Here is a 17,099-nt window from a genome sequence, read left to right as displayed (position 1 = left end):
AGTTAACAAGAGCATTTGTAAAGCAACTTACATAATGTTCAAAGAAATGGCAAATGTGTTAAATATTTCAGTTAGAGCTGGGTTCACACACAGCAACCAGCACACACTAATTTATAGTACATCTAGTAATTCAAATGAGCTTATGAGAAATGCACATGTCAAAATAATAATTAGATCCAGAGATAGAGAAGCTGAACTTGCATACAAATCTTGACATTTCTTTTACACATTAAGCCAGATCCTCATTGGCCTCCCATCTGATTAAACGTTTATATTCAGTGCCAGGCACAGTTAATAGTCATCATATCCCTCCAAACACATTGCAGTATGTGGGACAGTCCTAGATTTATTACCACATTTGTGTATCCTATGCTATTGTTACTTTGCCTGCAGTGCCCCATAAAATACCTGATGCCCACTGGTTCAAGCTGCACTTGGAATCATAGGAATTAGGAAGAAGATTTATTTTCAGCCATGATGACAACACAGTAATGAATAAGGAGTAAGTATACTTTGCCATGTTTTATATCACCCAGTATGACATTCAAACCTGACAGGCTAGAAGCTCTTGGTGTGGCCCAGGAGTCTCTCCTGAAGAACAATGAAGGAAATGTAGACGCCACATAAGGTAGAATGTCTGGGACTTTTCTGTGATGTAATTTAAGAGGTGTTGTATGTGAAGGGACATTTTTGACAGCTGCTGTGTAAGAAAAATGTTGTTATGTGTTTTTTTAGAGAGACAACAACATGTATTTATCTTTGATAGATACATAAATATAGATAGATAGATAGATAGATAGATAGATAGATAGATAGATAGATAGATAGATAGATAGATATGTTGATCACTGTATCAATGCTAATGCTCCCTGCTGATTGGAGAGTACAAGCTCTGGCTCAGTAGGAACCTTGTCCACCTTCTGCAGAAAGACCACTGCTTCCACACAGAGACCAAGGGTCTGCAGCATGTTGGAAACAGACTTTTCTACACAAACTGTGGCTGCTATATACAGTAAATATAACAAATGATAAGACTTTGAATATCTTTTGTTTTGATGTACCTTTTTAATAAGAGGTCAGAAACAGAGAGGCTGAGACTCTTTGGAACTCAACTTTTCAACCCTCGTATATAACGTCAATGTCCACATCTGCAGCAGTTGTCCATTGTAATCATTTGGTCCACCCATTGATTTAAAGACCCATTTTGTTTGACTCCTGTTCTAAGTCGGTCAAGCCTTCTCTTAAAACAAATTGTGCTTTTTAACCAGCTCTATATTATTTGCATAAGTAGAATTCAATTTTATTATACAGTATCCTCTTCTTCTAAACAGCAATTATGACAGACCAACTCATTTGCTCTCAACTACATTTCACCGCCAGCTATAATGTCTCTTGATGTGTGTCCTTGTGATTTTACTTTTCTTATTGTCGTTGTAAAAATCCTTTTTCTAACCACACTCCCTTTTTTTTTTATAAAGCACCCCTTTCCTTGTGCTATCATAGGCTTGCTTATACTCAATAAAAGAACAGCAGAGGGTGCTTCTAAAAGCAGTAAAAAAGTAAATGTAAAAACAACAATTGCCCAATTACATTTGATAACAAGTCAGTCCAGGTTCACACTGGTGTGCTGTGCAATATCGCATGTGATTCGCACCGCACTGCAAATCACATGTCTGTGCAATGCGATTTCAGCCATATAGATAGTATGGCTGAATTTGCATCGCATTTAGACCAAACTCATACAGGACCCTTTTTTTTGGTCCACACCAGAATCGGATCGCATGGGTGTTCACACCCATGCAATCCGATTAATGTCCGGACTGACAGTTCTCACTGCGATATGCAAACTGAACTGGGAGTGCCAATAACTTTCTATTGACACTCCCAGCTGTTTGCATAGTGCGAATATAGTCACATAGTGTGAATTGCCTTGTGAGTCAGGTGCGATGTGGAAACCCGCACTGGATTTGAAGGGTTCCTGAATCACACTAGTGTGAACCCAGCCTAAAGCGCTTGTCATATGAACTGTATGCACCAAGGGCTGTCATTCCAAGCACAACAGCACACAGCAGAGGTAATCCAGCCCAGAGAATCTGTGCTATCAGCAGCTAGAAAATACTAATGCCGCGTACACACGATCAAACTATCCAACGGACAATCTGCCCGTGTGTGGGCTCTGGCGGACTTTTATTCCCCAAAAGTCCAGCGGACTTAGAAAGTAGTTTTGACTCAAAAATTGTCCACCAGACTGTGAGTCCGATGGACAATCCGGCCGTCTGTGTGCTAGTCCGCTGGACCCCGCACATGGAGAAAAGTCCGTTCATTTTGAACGTGGCTCCAGGTAGCCAGGACTAGCGCAGGAGGTCAATGAGATTGACACGTCGCTGGCCCCGTCACCTGGTATGGACTTAAAGGGGAAGCCCGACGCCGAAAAAATGGCGTGGGGGTCCCCCCCAGAGTCCATATCAGACCCTTATCCAAGCACGCAGCCCGGCCGGTCAGGAAAGGGGGTGAGGACGAGCGAGCGCCCCCCCCCCCCTGAGCCCTACCAGGCTGCATGCCCTCAACATGGGGGGGTTCTTTGGGGAGGGGGCCACGTGACCCCCCCACCCCAAAGCACCTTGTCCCCATGTTGATGCGGAAAAGGGCCTCAACCTGACAACCCTGGCTGTTGGTTGTCGGGGTCTGCGGGTGGGGGGCTTATCGGAATCTGGGAGCGCCTTTAATAAGGGGGACCCCAGATACCGCCCCCCCATCCTATGTAAATGAGTATGGGGTAAAATGTACTCCTACCCATTCACCTGTGAAAAAGATGTAAAAAAAACACAACACAAGGGTTTAAAATAATTTATTGCACAGCTCTGGGGGTCTTCTTCTGTCTTGGGGGGTCTTCTCGCCAGACTCGCTATCTTCTGCTAGCTCTTTTACTAGCGGAGGAGCCCAGCTTTCTTCTTCGTCACTGCCCAGGGGTCTTCTTCCGACTTCGGGGGTCTTGTCCCCCTCTTCGGTACTTCTTGCCCGGCCTCCTCTTTCTTCTTCCAGCTCTTTTACTAGTGGTGGCCCGGTCTTCTGTCACCGCCTCTTCTTCCGACTTCGAGGGTCTTGTCCCCCTCTTCGGTTCTTCTTGCCAGGCCTCCGCTTCTTCTTCCAGCTCTTTTACTGGTGGTGGCCCGGTCTTCTGTTGCCGCTGTCGTCGCCTTCTCTTCTTCTTCCTTGAGATGTTTACTCAACGCTGTCTTTGGTTGTAATGACAGGAACGTGTTGCGCAGCGACTTAGAAAGTGGAGGCCCGGCAAGAACTTAAGAGGGGGACAAGACCCCCGAAGTTGGAAGAAGAGGCGGCGACAGAAGACCGGGCCACAGCTAGTAAAAGAGCTGGAAAAAGAAAGAGGAGGCCTGGCAAGAAGAACCGAAGTCGGAAGAAGACCCCCGGGCGGCGACGAAGAAGAAAGCCGGGTTCCTCCGCTAGTAAAAGAGCTAGCAGAAGATAGCGGAGGAGTCCGGCGAGAAGACCCCCCAAGACGGAAGAAGACACCCGGAGCTGTGCAATAAATCATTTTAAACCCTTGTGTGTTGTGTTTTATTTACATTTTTTTCACAGGTGAATGGGTAGGGGTACATTGTACCCCATACTCATTCACATAGGGTGGGGGGCCGGTATCTGGGGCCCCCTTATTAAAGGGGGCTCCCAGATTCCGATAAGCCCCCCGCCCACATACCCTGACAACCAACGGCCAGGGTTGTCGGGAAGAGGACCTTGTCCTCGTCAACATGGGGACAAGGTGCTTTGGGGTGGGGGCGCTCACTCATCCCCACCCCCTTTTCCTGACCGGCCGGGCTGTGTGCTCAGATAAGGGTCTGATATGGACTCTGGGGGGGACCCCCACGCCGTTTTTTTTGGGCGTAGGGCTTTCCCTTTAAGTCCATACTAGGGATGAGCTTCGAGTTGGCCGTTTTTTCAGGAGCAGTGATTTTAATAATGATTAAAGTGAAACAATAAAAGTGTAATATTCCTTTAAATTTCGTACCTGGGGGGTGTCTATAGTATGCTTGTGAAGGAGCGCATGTTTCCTGTGCTTAGAACTGTCCCTGCACAAAGCGTCATTTCGCAAGGAAAAAAAGTATTTTAAAATTCCTTTGAATTGTCGGCTCCCATAATGCAGAGAACACTCAATGAGTGTTCTCTGTATTACAGAGCTGACAATTCATTCATTGATAAAAAAAAGCATGGGGTTCCCCTAAATTCAATTACCAGGCCCTTCAGGTTTCCATTACATCAGAGGGGGCGGGGTCACCCATACATCATGGGGAACCCCTGGCTTCCCTCACCAGCGTCAGAGGGGGCGGGGTCAGGTGACGGGTGGCCCCGCCCTCCTAATATAAGAAACGTCAGCGCTGAGATCCCTGCAGTGTCTCCTCAGTGGAGACAGAAGACGGATGCATAGATGGACTGCGCTGGACTGAAAATCACCCGTCGCTGGATCATATCAGCCATCGCTGGACCCCGGAGAGATGATCATCCGTCACTGGATAGCAAGAGTGGATTAGCACCGCTGGAATCTTTTTTTTTTTTTTTAATAAAGGAATTTTTCAAAAGTGTGTTTGTCTTATTTAACCATTTTTTACACTCTTTGTGAAATGGTAGGGGTACTTTTGTACCCCCTTACCATTTCAAACGGGGGACGGGATCTGGGGGTCCCTTATTAAAGGAGGCTTCCAGATTCTGATAAGCCCCCAGCCCGCAGACCTCCACAACCACCGGCCAGGGTTGTGGGGATGAGGCCCTTGTCCCCATCAACATGGGGACAAGGTGCTTTGAGGGGTCAACAGACCCCAATGTTGAGGGCATGTGGCCTGGTACGGTTCAGGAGAGGGGGGGCGCTCTCTCTTCCCCCCTCTTTTCCTGCAGCCTGCCAGGTTGCATGCTCGGATAAAGTGTCTGGTATGGATTTTAAGGGGACCCCCACGTCAATTTTTTTTTTTAATTTGACACGGGGTTCCCCTTAATATTCATACCAGACCTGAGGGGCCTGGTAATTGAATTTAGGGGAACCCCACGCTTTTTTATTTTTAATTTTTTTTTATCAATGAATGAATTGTCGGCTCCGTAATACAGAGAACACTCATTGAGTGTTCTCTTTATTACAGGAGCCGACAATTCAAAGTGATTTTAAAAGACTTTTTTTCCTTGCGAAATGACACTTTGTGCAGGGACAGTTCTAAGCACAGGAAACATGCACCCCTTCACAGGCATACTATAGACACCCCCCAGGTACGAAATTTTAAGGAATATTACACTTATATTGTTTCACTTTAATCATTATTAAAATCACTGCTCCTGAAAAAACTGCCTTTTTTAAAACACTTTTTTGCATTGATCCATGTCCCCTGGGGCAGAACCCAGGTCCCCAAACACTTTTTAGGACAGTAACTTGCATATTAGCCTTTAAAATTAGCACTTTAGATTTTGAATGTTCGAGTCCCATAGACTTTAATAGGGTTCTAAAGTTCACACAAAGTTTAGGTCTGTTCACAGGTTCTGGTGCGAACTGAACAGGGGGGTGTTCGGCTCATCCTAAGTCCATACCAGGTCACGGGGCCAGCGATGTGCCAATCTCGCCGCCAAAGGCGGCGACATGACCTCCCTCGCTAGTCCCGTATACCTGGAGCCGCGTTCAAAATAAATGGACTTTCCTCCGTGTGTGGGCAAGTCCGTTCATTTTCAAAAGTACGGCGGACTCCACTTCAAAGTCCGGCAGTTTGTCTGCCGAGCTAAGTCTGCCAGACAGTCTGATCGTATGTACGTGGCATTAGGGAACCATGTGCACAGACAGCTAGAGGAATGTCCTGTGTGATGCCAGACACTGGTGGGCATGGAGAAGATATGGTTACATGCTTTGAGGCTGATTCACCTTTTTCACAAGCCTATGCTACTAGTAAAGCAGTTATATTTACATACTCGGTGGATGGAATTGCCAGGTGGGACCACAAGTCACAGCATGCCTAATAAGTGTTTTTTTTCAGATCCTCATAGAGTTCTTTGCCATAAGGTGCCATGTTGAACTTCCAGTGACCAGTATGAGAGAGTGAGAGCGATGCCACCAAATTTAACACACCTGCTCCCCATTCACATGTGAGAACTTGTAACACTAATGAGTCACATGACACCGAGGAGGGAAAATGGCTAATTGGGCCCAATTTGGATATTTTCACTTAGGGGTGTACTCACTTGTGTTGCCAGCAGTTTAGACATTAATGGCTGTGTGTTGAGTTATTTTGAGGAGACTGCACATTTACACTGTTATACAAGCTGTACACTCACTACTTTACATTGTAGCAAAATTTAATTTCTTCAGTGTTGTCGCATGAAAAGATAATAAAATATGTACAAAAATGTGAGGGGTGTACTCTCAGTATATATACAGTACACACAGTATATATATATATATATATATATATATATATATATATATATCTTCATTCACACGGCCATAGCAATTTTACTGATGTTATTATACATGTGTATTCTAGGAGAAAATTGATTGCATCGTGACCTGTAAAATACTTGCATATAGATACGTTTAAGCAAGGTAAAAATCATATGCGTACATAATGATAATTTATTTCCCCCTTCATTTAGACGTAATTTATTTTTTATTTATTACAGGTACTTATATACCACCATCAATTTGTGCAGCGCTATACACATATACAGTATTGTACATTCACATCAGTCCCTACTCTCAAGGAGCTTATATTCTAAGGTCCCTAACCCACATTCATACATACACATACTAGGACCAATTTAGACAGGAACCAATTAACCTACCAGCATGTTTTTGGAGTGTGGGAGAAAACTGGAGGAAACCAGCGCAGGCACAGGCGCAATACACAAACTCTTGGCAGGTAGAATCATGGTTGGGATTTGAACCAACAGCCCTAGTGCTGTTAGGCGGAAGTACTAAACACTTAGTCACTGTGCTACATGCTTACAAACACATATACAAGCATGTTCTTATATGCAGATTTATGGATTTTGTGTTACAGATCCAAATGCAGTGCATTTTTACGTACCTGTGTGAATAGCTCTATTGAAAACAATGCATCTGTGTTCAGATCTGAAACCTATAGCATGTTTACACTCCATAAACATGTTAAGTGAGTTGGTAAATTATTTCCAGGATCATGTGAAATAAGAAAATTTGATCTGTGGTCTACTTATTTTCCTAAAAGTTCCACTGAAAATATTCTGAATGTTTCTTTAACATTGACTCTTAATCGCTTAAGGACCAGTCGTCGCAGTAATACTGCAGAAGGTTGGCCCCCCTGCCCGAATTGTCGTCATTGTACAGCAGTTCGCTCAGGTGCAGTTGCTCTCACACCCACTGCAAGCTGCAGGAGCATGCCCGTGGGTTGGGCGGACTTGATGCCCGCAGGTGGCCGGTGATCGCCTAATACAGAGGCAGAATGGGGATCTGCCTTTGTAAACAAGGCAGATCCCAATTCTGACAGGGGACATGTCAGAGATCTACTGTTCCCAGTGATCGGGAACAGTGATCTCTGTCGTGTCCCAGTCAGCCCGTCCTCACTGGTCCCCAAAATGTCAAATTTGGGGTCAGATTTGTCCGCCGCAACGTCGCAGTCCTGCAAAAAAATTGCAGATTGCCATCATTATTAGTAAAAACAATAAAGAAATAAAACCAACAGAGGTGATCAAATACCACCAAAAGAAAGCTCTATTTGTGGGGAAAAAGGACATCAATTTTGTTTGGGTACAGCATTGCACAGCCACGTGATTTCAGTTAAAGTGACAAAGTGCTGTATCGAAAAAAAATGGCCTGGTCATTAAGAGGTCAAATCCTTCTGGTCCTTAAGTGGTTAAAAAGGACAAGACACTTTAATGTCTATGTAATGTTTTCTCTGCTTTGTTCTAGATCAGCAAATTTATTCAAATTTCCATTCTTTTTCTATTTGTTTTTTTTTTTTTTTTTATCCACACTTCATATTTTTATAGTTATTTAGTTCATATGTACTTTCAAGTGCATACAGTACATGTCAATTAATAACGATGCTGAAGTTATTCCATCCTCTCTTGAAGCTTTATACTTTTTTTAGTTATTTAATGGCATCTTCTACTTCATATTACATTTCTGGGCTGTAAAATAGGACTTCTCTATTTTCACTCTATACATATGCCTAGTTAATATTTCTGTAAAGTATTCAGCTCTGCAATTGAATATGTTCTTCTTGTGCCCAATTAAGTTTCCATTTTTATCTCTGCAGATCATCACTCAGGGCTGGAACCTCTTCCTTTCTAGTTCTCTTTTCAAGCAGGTCTTCTATTCAGAACCTATCCTGCTTTTTTCATCTTTCTTCTGCCTGCATAATTAATTTACTATTCTTCATTATAAGTAAATTCATACATACGTGCTTTGTTTTTTCCTAATATTTTAGATCCTATACTTTTTCTGTATTGCCTTTCTTTTCTAATCTTTGCTACTCATTAAGTCAATCAAGATGTTTCATAGCCACATTTTATATTATTTATAATCTAATATGTACTCTATATTTTCTGTCATCTATCCTTTATTTCCGTTTTATATATATATATATATATATATATATATATATATATATATATATATATATATATATATATATATATATATATATATATATATATACACACACACACACATTCTGTTCGTATTTATCTAACATTTTTTTTCTTTTTCTTTTTCTTGAAATACCTGATTTTTGTCTGCATTGATTTCACATTGAGTTTTATTGTTCTTCTTTCTTATCACCATGCATTATTTTTGCCCATATACAGTAGGTTCCATAAAATTTTGTGGATTACAATCTGCTCCTCTCCTTAGAAATTCCAGATAAGGATATATTTAGTTTTGGGATTCACCATCAAGCAATATTAATTACGCCCTATGTATACTTTTATGTTCAGACATGTACCACGCACAATATGTATTAAGTTATGTGTACATCTACTCCATGTAAATTCACTGACTTTGCGTTATTACTCTTTCTTTCTTTTGCAAATTATAGGGACATAGGCCTAGATGTCTGTTTCCCCCTCACCCACCCCTGCAAGTTTCTCAAACCACCTAATAGTATTTTAACATTATAATTTGGCAAAATGTTTTACAATCCTTTCAATCCTTTCAGATATTCCAGATGTTTTCTTCTGCTATAGTGAAATGACCAACGTAATACTTAAGCCTCATGCACACTGGATGCTTTTACGGCTGCTGTTTTTGGCTTCAGACATTTTTTCTGCAGCTAGTAAACTCCCCAGCATGTTATCCTACGTGTCCATGTACACATAGGCTGTTATCAGCGTTTTTTGGCAGGGGCGTTTTCTGGCTGGGAACCCCCCCAGATATAGTGAGTTTTGAGAGGAGTTTTTCAGCTGTAAAGATGCTCTAAATCTGATAAAGCTGAAAAACGCAGAAATGCGCAGATTTTCAGCATTTATCAGTGTGTTTGAGCCATAAGCTTTTGTAGGAGTATAGTTTTGAAAAAAAAAAAAGCTATAAACCGTTACCACTAAAAAAGACACTGACACTACTGCAAAAACACTGAAAAACTCATTCTACAGCTACAGCTTTCTACAGCTAATGCTACTGCCATTTTTATAATGTCCAGTGTGTATGAGGCCTCTTTCATTTTTGAAAGAGCAAGGGAGGGTTATAGACCGTCTCAGATTTTTTTCTCACAATCTGTGTGGAAAAAAATTTATTATTTGTTTAATTTGTGCACTCAGTATCAAGCTATATTGCAAGTTAATCACATATTCTTATTTAAGGATGTATTGGTAGTTATTTAGGAAGTGCAACACTGTTTTGTTATGCAAGTTTTGGTCCATTTATGGCCACTTTTAGTCAACACAAATAACTGACCCAACTACTTCCTTCAGGCTTTACAATGTTTTACACAAAGAATCTTTAGTTCTATGTCCATCGCTCAGACTATAGCTCTCTTCATCACCTGACCATGCACACTCCACCATTATATTATTTTCACAGGTTGATCTTACATCTGTTATAATAATCCTTTCTCACACAGCCAAGTGTTTTGCTAGAACCTGGCTCTCTAGGTAAATGTTCATATTTTACTGTGTGTCCTGAGTGTCTTTTACCTTAATAACATGTCAGAATATCAAGTATAAAGGTGGTGTGTGGTACTGGATCTCTCATAGCACCGGGTATTTTCAGACAGGTCTAAGCAGTGTAGACCATAGAGGATATAATTAGCCTTCGGCAGCTCTCCCTGGAGTGATAGTCGAAGGTCATCTTTTTACTTGAGCAGGAACTAGGTGTGTAAGCAGGAAAGATGTAAGTATTATATTTAGTATAAGAAAATCCCAATGTATTTCTATGAATCAAAGGGTTCCCCTTCACTAGGGCTTAGTATTGTTGAAAAATCCTGTACTGGACTGATACAATTGGAGGGATTCTGAGTGGTAATTAGTATGATTTCCGAGATGTCAGTTAGGAAGCATATCGTGCATCTGGAGCAATCATTCTAATTACCCCCTCAAATCTACTTCAATTGTATTAGTTCAGTAAACACTTAGTTGAAATTCCAATTATGACAGACATGCTGTATATCAAAACTTTTTGCACACCTTCATTTGTAACTGTAATTTTACCTAACAGTTTCTTACAATAACTTTCAGTAGATCATTTAGTGAATTAGAGAATGTTCCTCTTTAATGAATGGCTTGCTTCTATGTTTACCTGGGCTTTGTAATGCATTTTGTTTTTTACTTAAAATTTACTTATACTCAAAAAGTGAACATTTGCTGTACTGTAAAGAAAATCTAGTGGAATTAATTGTGACTGAGCCATACCTTAAAGATGCAATTTGTGCTTTAAAACCTTTATTAGAATTGGATATGGGCCTACACCGCTTAGCCCTTTGGTTGAGGATTGGCACAGACCCATCTTTGTAAAAAAGGAGTGGGAAGCACCACCATCTAAGTGCAGTTAATCTAAAAACCAAGTAAAAACAAAGATGTATAAAGATTGCATTCACATTCATTTTCAGCCTGTTTATAAAACATTTGACTCTAATGGCTCACTTTCTATATGGACTATTTGTTTATTAGTTCTCACTCATGAGACTGCAATCTTCAACTAGTGCTACAGTGGGCAACCTGGTTATACTTGATAGATGCCTTTTGCTCTACAGTTAATGGGTTTTCTATTTGTATGTAACTTTGTCAAGATGTACTTAATACTATGTCATCAGAGTTTGTACTCTGGAATTGTTGCTCTTCCTCGTTTTTATATTTTACACAGACTTCTTTTAATAAAAATCATTGAGTCTGAAATGACATTCCACCTCTAGACATTCAATGTAAGCAGTGCAAGACTTTTTACTCTGAGGATTGCCAGTGACTATTTCTGATGTCATTAGTTTGGCAACCGTTGAAATCTTGGGGTTATTGGAGATGAATCTGTGCCTTAAACTGCAGTGCAAGGACCTCCTCTGTCCTTAATTCAAAGAACATGTGCTTCTTTCATCTGTTATAAAAAACGCTGACAACACTTCCGTGCTGCTGCTACTTTTGGATATTTGACTCCATCACCTTCCCGATGCCTACTGATCACTCTCTCTGGCACTCATCAGATTGCATTAATTAGTTCATTGGATCACGTTTGTGGATCAAGTCCTCAGGTGGATAGGTATGACATAATGAAGCAAAGTTCTGCACCTCTACAATGATGGCATGCCACATACAAACACAACACGATGGTTAAGTAAGTAAGTCAGTCCTGGGGAAAATACCAATTGTAGATAGACTACAAGCAATACTAGTATCCTGTCCTAGGCCATCTGTTTGAATTTTAATACAGTTTACATAGGAATCGTGTGTTTAATAGAGTATTGCTCACTGAGTAACACAGAAATTATAAGTTATATGTGAATTTATGTAATTTTTCAGAGTATATGAATGATAACACAAAAACATTTCTTTCACCCATGGTTAGTGTTTGGCTGAAGCCATTTATTATCAATCAAACATGTTTTCTCTTTTTAAATCACAATATTCACAACAGAAACTACTCACATGACCCTGATCAAAAATGAACAAACCCTGGTGGCCTGATAACATGCACACAAGTTGACACAAAAGGGTTTTAATGGTTATTAAAGGTAACCATCCTCACCTATGATCTGTTTTCTTGCAATTAGTGTGTGTATAAAAGGTCAATGAGTTTCTGGACTCCTGACAGACCCTTGCATCTTTCATCCAGTGCTGCACTGACATTTCTGGCTTCTGAGTCATGGGGATAGCAAATTAATTGTCAAAGGATCTGCAGGAAAAGGTAGTTGAATTGTATAAAACAGAAAAGGGGTATAAAAAGATATCCAAGGAATTTGCGAATGCCAATCAGCAGTGTTCAAACGCTAATCAAGGAGTGGGAAATGAGGGTTTCTGTTGAAACAAACCACAGTCAGGTAGACCAGTGGTCATCAACCCTGTCCTCAGGGTCCACTAACAGGCCAAGTTTGCAAGATAACTGAAATACATCACAGGTGATATCATTTGCTGCTCAGTGATTGCGGTATTCTAGTCTGCATCTCCCCAAGGTAATACATAAAACCTGGCCTGTTAGTGGGCCCTGAGGACAGGGTTGATGACCACTGAGGTAGACCAACTAAAACATCAGCCACAAATGCCAGGAAAATGGTTTGCGATGCAAAGAAAAACCCACAAATAACTTCAGGTGAAATATAGGACTCTCTGAAAACATGGTGTAGCTGTTTCATGATGCACAATAAGGAGGCACTTGAAGAAAGATGAGCTGCATGGTTGAATCGCCAGAAGAAAGCCATTACTACGCAAATGCCACAAAGCATCCCACTTACAATATGCCAAACAGCACAAGAGATAAGCCTCAGACTTTCTGGCACAAAGTAATTTGTAGTGATGAGACCAAGATTTAGCTTTTTGGCCACAACCATAAACACTACTTTGGAGCAACAAGGCCTATGATGAAAGGTAGTACACCATTCCTACTGTGAAACATGGAGGTGGATAGCTGATGTTTTGGGGATGTGTGAGCTACAAAAGGCACAGGAAATTTGGTCAAAATTGATGGCAAGATGAATGCAGTATGTTATCAAAAAATACTGGAGGAATATTTGCATTCATCAGCCAGGAAGCTGCACATGGGACGTACTTGTACATTCCAACATGACAATGATCCAAAACACAAGGCCAAGTTGACCTGTCATTGGCTAAAGCAGAAAAAAAAGTGAAGATTATTGAGTGGCCATCTCAGTCTCCTGACCTCAATATCATTAATCTACTCTGGAGAGATCTCATACAATTCATTGCAAGACAGCCCAAGAATATACAGGAACTGGAGGCTTTTTGCCAAGAGGAATGGGCAGCTTTACCATCTGAGATGATAGAGAGCCTCATCCACAAATACCATAAAAGACTTCAAGCTGTCATTGATGTTAAAGGGAGCAAAGCACAGTATTAAGAATTGGGGTAAACTTTTGATCAGGGTCATTTGGGTAGTTTCTGTTGTGATTATGATTTAAAAATAGTAAACACAGTTAATTGATAATACATGGCTTCAGCCAAACACTAACAATGAGTGAAAGAAAGAAGAAAGTGTTATCATTCATATTCTCTGAAAAATTGCCAAGAAATCATAAATTCTGCCAGGGTATGTAAACTTATGAGTAAAAATGTATTCTGCTACTTATTTCTCGTAAAAAATCCAAATAAGCGTATAGTGATTGATTTGTGTGGAAGTTATAATGTCTATAAACTATGGTTTACATAGAATTTAATTAGAATAGAATTGAATTTGTATTTATTTATTTTTTTATACTAGTAATGGTGGCGATAGAGAGACTGTGATAGTATGGTGGGTAATCTGACACTAACTGACAATTTATATACTTCAAACACACCCTTCTTAAGTTGCTCTTTGATTGTACCTAGTGGTGGGCATTAATCTTTACATTGATTTTATACTTTACTATCTTCTAGGCTCCCTTTTGTGTCCAACACAATGAAACTTCTTATGCCTTGCTATTGGTCTACTGCCTGTTTGAATGTGATTCACAAATTCCCCTTAAGGGGCAGCTCACTGATTTTTAGACATTTTTCCCATACTCTTATCCTTGATATTTTTGACCTACATGCTTGGAAATGGCTTATTTACTCTATACCCTATAGTGAGCACTTTTTTTTATTCAGTTTATAGATTGCTACTTTGGATCCATTTATATCTATCTTTTTTCTTTTGGCATTCTACATAATTTCCATTCGCTTTGAGATATGCATTTGTCAGTGTCACATGTAAGTTCATTTCTTTCTCTGGAGCGATTTATTCTAGGCTTGAGACATTGTGTGCTTATGTTTTTCCTTTCCATTCCTTGGTTATTATTCTCCTTTTCCCAGTGGCTAATTGTCCCTTTTGGAGCAAACATGTAGGAATGTTTCCTCTCTCCCCTTTCACGTGGCCTGCATTCCCTGGGTTCCTGGGGTGCTCTACTTGGTGGTTTGGCCTTGGATACTAACATTGTAAGTGTGTTATCTGATTGTATATCTGTTATTTCATTTTTTTTCTGAGTCCTATGATCTATAAAGTTGTAATCATGTACTGTATATTAGTTTGGTAACCTGTTTTTTTGTAGAACCTACTCCCTTTTGTGCAATAGCCCATGAAGAAGACTGAACGCTGAAATGTGTCGGGTGCATGTCCAGACTTCCACATATGCGATTGACCTCTGGGTGTAGGTATATCCATGTACATGACTCACAATTATGTGATCTACCTGCATGAGGACCTATGTTTTTTTGATTATATATGGTTGTAATATTTTCCTGGTGCCAGCAAAATCCCATCTATTGTTTTGTATATTTGTATTTATCTTAGGGATGTGGCACCACAAATTAGGATATAGGTATAAAGTGTCTGACACAATTGTGCACTAACTGACACTTTGTGGGAACCAGTGACACTAATATAACGATCAGTGCTAAAAATATACACGGTCACTGTATTAATGACACTGGCTGAGAAAAGGTTACCATCTATGGAGATTAAAGGTTAAATGTGTGCCTAATTAGTGTTTATGTGTGTACCGTAAATTGCTTTTACTAAGGAATGTGCCAGTTTTTTTTTTCCTCTGCTTTGCAGGGAAACAAAATCTGGCACATCCCTGCTGACAGGACAAGGCTCAGCATTGTTTACATTGACAGAGCTGTGTCCTGTCTTCCTCCTCTCCAATCAGTGGGTGTCAGCAGTCAATCATTGATGTGCACGCCCTCTACCTGAAAGTGCTGGTTCACGCACTAGGTACATGATCCAGCCCAGGAGAGCCGCTCTGCCACCATACTCCTACGTGAGGCAGTCGGCAACAGGTTATAATAAACCTGCTCCAAATAAACAAATAGTAAGGTAGGATATATTTTTTGTAGTTATTTTTAGGGCATGCATTCCAATGAGCAGGGGCAGTGGAGGAGTGGTGTATAAACTGCTCACAAATCGCCCCAAAGATTCTGCTTGCAGAACTGGGACTGCAGGTGAGGCTAAAAACTCCCTAGTGTGAAAGGGGTCTTAGTAGCAGATCTACCTGCCTTTACTCATTATGACATTAAAAAAAAAACATTATGTTGGTTACACTTGAACATTTGTATGGGTCAAACTATGTATCTTACAAAACTTCAATAAAGACTTATTGAAAGAGAAAAATATATATAAAAAATCAGGCGGACACTTGAAAAATGTAGGTTACCCCAAATACTTAAAGAAAAACACTGAAATAATAACTGTGATAAATGTGTGCTTAATAAAAATACACTATACTTTCATTTTAAATAGTTTTTAATGCCTCTATATTCCTGCTAAGCAATACTGTTATCTTGTGAATAATAAAGCAGTGTGGATAAGTACAAGTTCTATTTAATATGCACTCCGATAATGTGTAATTATGTAATTATGGATGCCCTAGGACCATTCCATTCTCAGAATGTATGGCTGCGATAATTTAGAAATAAATTTATCACACCCTGACCCACAGCCATTGTAGATACCTGGAAATGTTGCTCTGGGGTAAGGTTGTAACGCACTAGTTACAGGCTACAGCTCTACCCAGATATACAGTACATCAAAATGCAAACTTATACTGTAAACTTTAAAAGTAAAAGTCTTACCAAACAACTGGAAATACAAAAGGCCTGCTATTAGCTTTGTGAGCCAAAAAAGTCTCTTTTGCTACGAAGGGCTCTTTTGGTAGACAAAGTGTTAGCAGCTGAATTCTGACCCATCTGTGACTATTCCTGTTGGACAGAAGTCAATCTAACGATCAGCTTCTGTCAAACGGGAATGTAGGAAATCAGCAATCATTGGACTGCAGCACTAATCAGTGTATTTTGACAGTGGAGGAGTTCCAACTGTTCAAATACATTATCACAGCAGAGAGGAATCCTCCAGCTAACTCGTTTGTGTGGACTGGGGAATTTTTTTTTTTTTTTTTTTTTTGATCAGCCTGCTGGTTGGTTGATCAAAAAATAAATAAAATAACCAATGGCCTTAGCTCAAAAGTGGTGAACAAATTGAAGCCAGTATAAGAGACAGATAAGGTATTCCTGTCTACTATAGATAATTACAAGTATCTTGAGGTGTCTGATTTGACAAAGTGCTTTTACTTTTTTTTTTGCTAAGTTTTATTAGAGTATTTATTTGGAGTATTAAAATAATCAGCACAGTTCCAGTCAACTAATTATTGATGTACAATTTGTTGGGTATATATAAAAGGTACATGCAAAAAATATTCAAAAATACTTAGGAATACAAATTAAGTAAAGACTTTCCAAACAACATCTTGACATCATATTGCCAACTACTCAGATAAGAGAACATTAATTAAATCAATAGTATCATATTAGAATTGTCTGCTGCCTTTTAGTCTATGATGAATGGGTGCCTGTGAGCGAGACATCAGTATCAAGCTGTAAAGCGAAAGGAGGATTCAATATTAGGTGGAACAGCAAATTAATGTAAAAAGTTCTAAGGAGCTTCTAACTGTTGATGGGGTATACTT

The 17,099-nt window shown here is 40.1% G+C and overlaps 1 protein-coding gene across 2 annotated transcripts in view; it reads right to left on the bottom strand.

Moving 5' to 3' along the window:
- The window catches only part of TMEFF2 (transmembrane protein with EGF like and two follistatin like domains 2), a 955,470-nt gene that overhangs the window by 686,350 nt on the left and 252,021 nt on the right, over positions 1-17,099 (bottom strand). The gene's annotated exons all lie outside the window — the stretch shown is intronic.

The sequence above is a fragment of the Lithobates pipiens genome, unplaced genomic scaffold (genome assembly GCF_037356315.1).
Source record: "Lithobates pipiens isolate NorthernLeopardFrog02 unplaced genomic scaffold, aLitPip1_a1.2 Scaffold_22, whole genome shotgun sequence".
NCBI classification, from domain to species: domain Eukaryota; kingdom Metazoa; phylum Chordata; class Amphibia; order Anura; family Ranidae; genus Lithobates; species Lithobates pipiens.
This window is presented reverse-complemented; position numbering and strand designations above follow the sequence as displayed.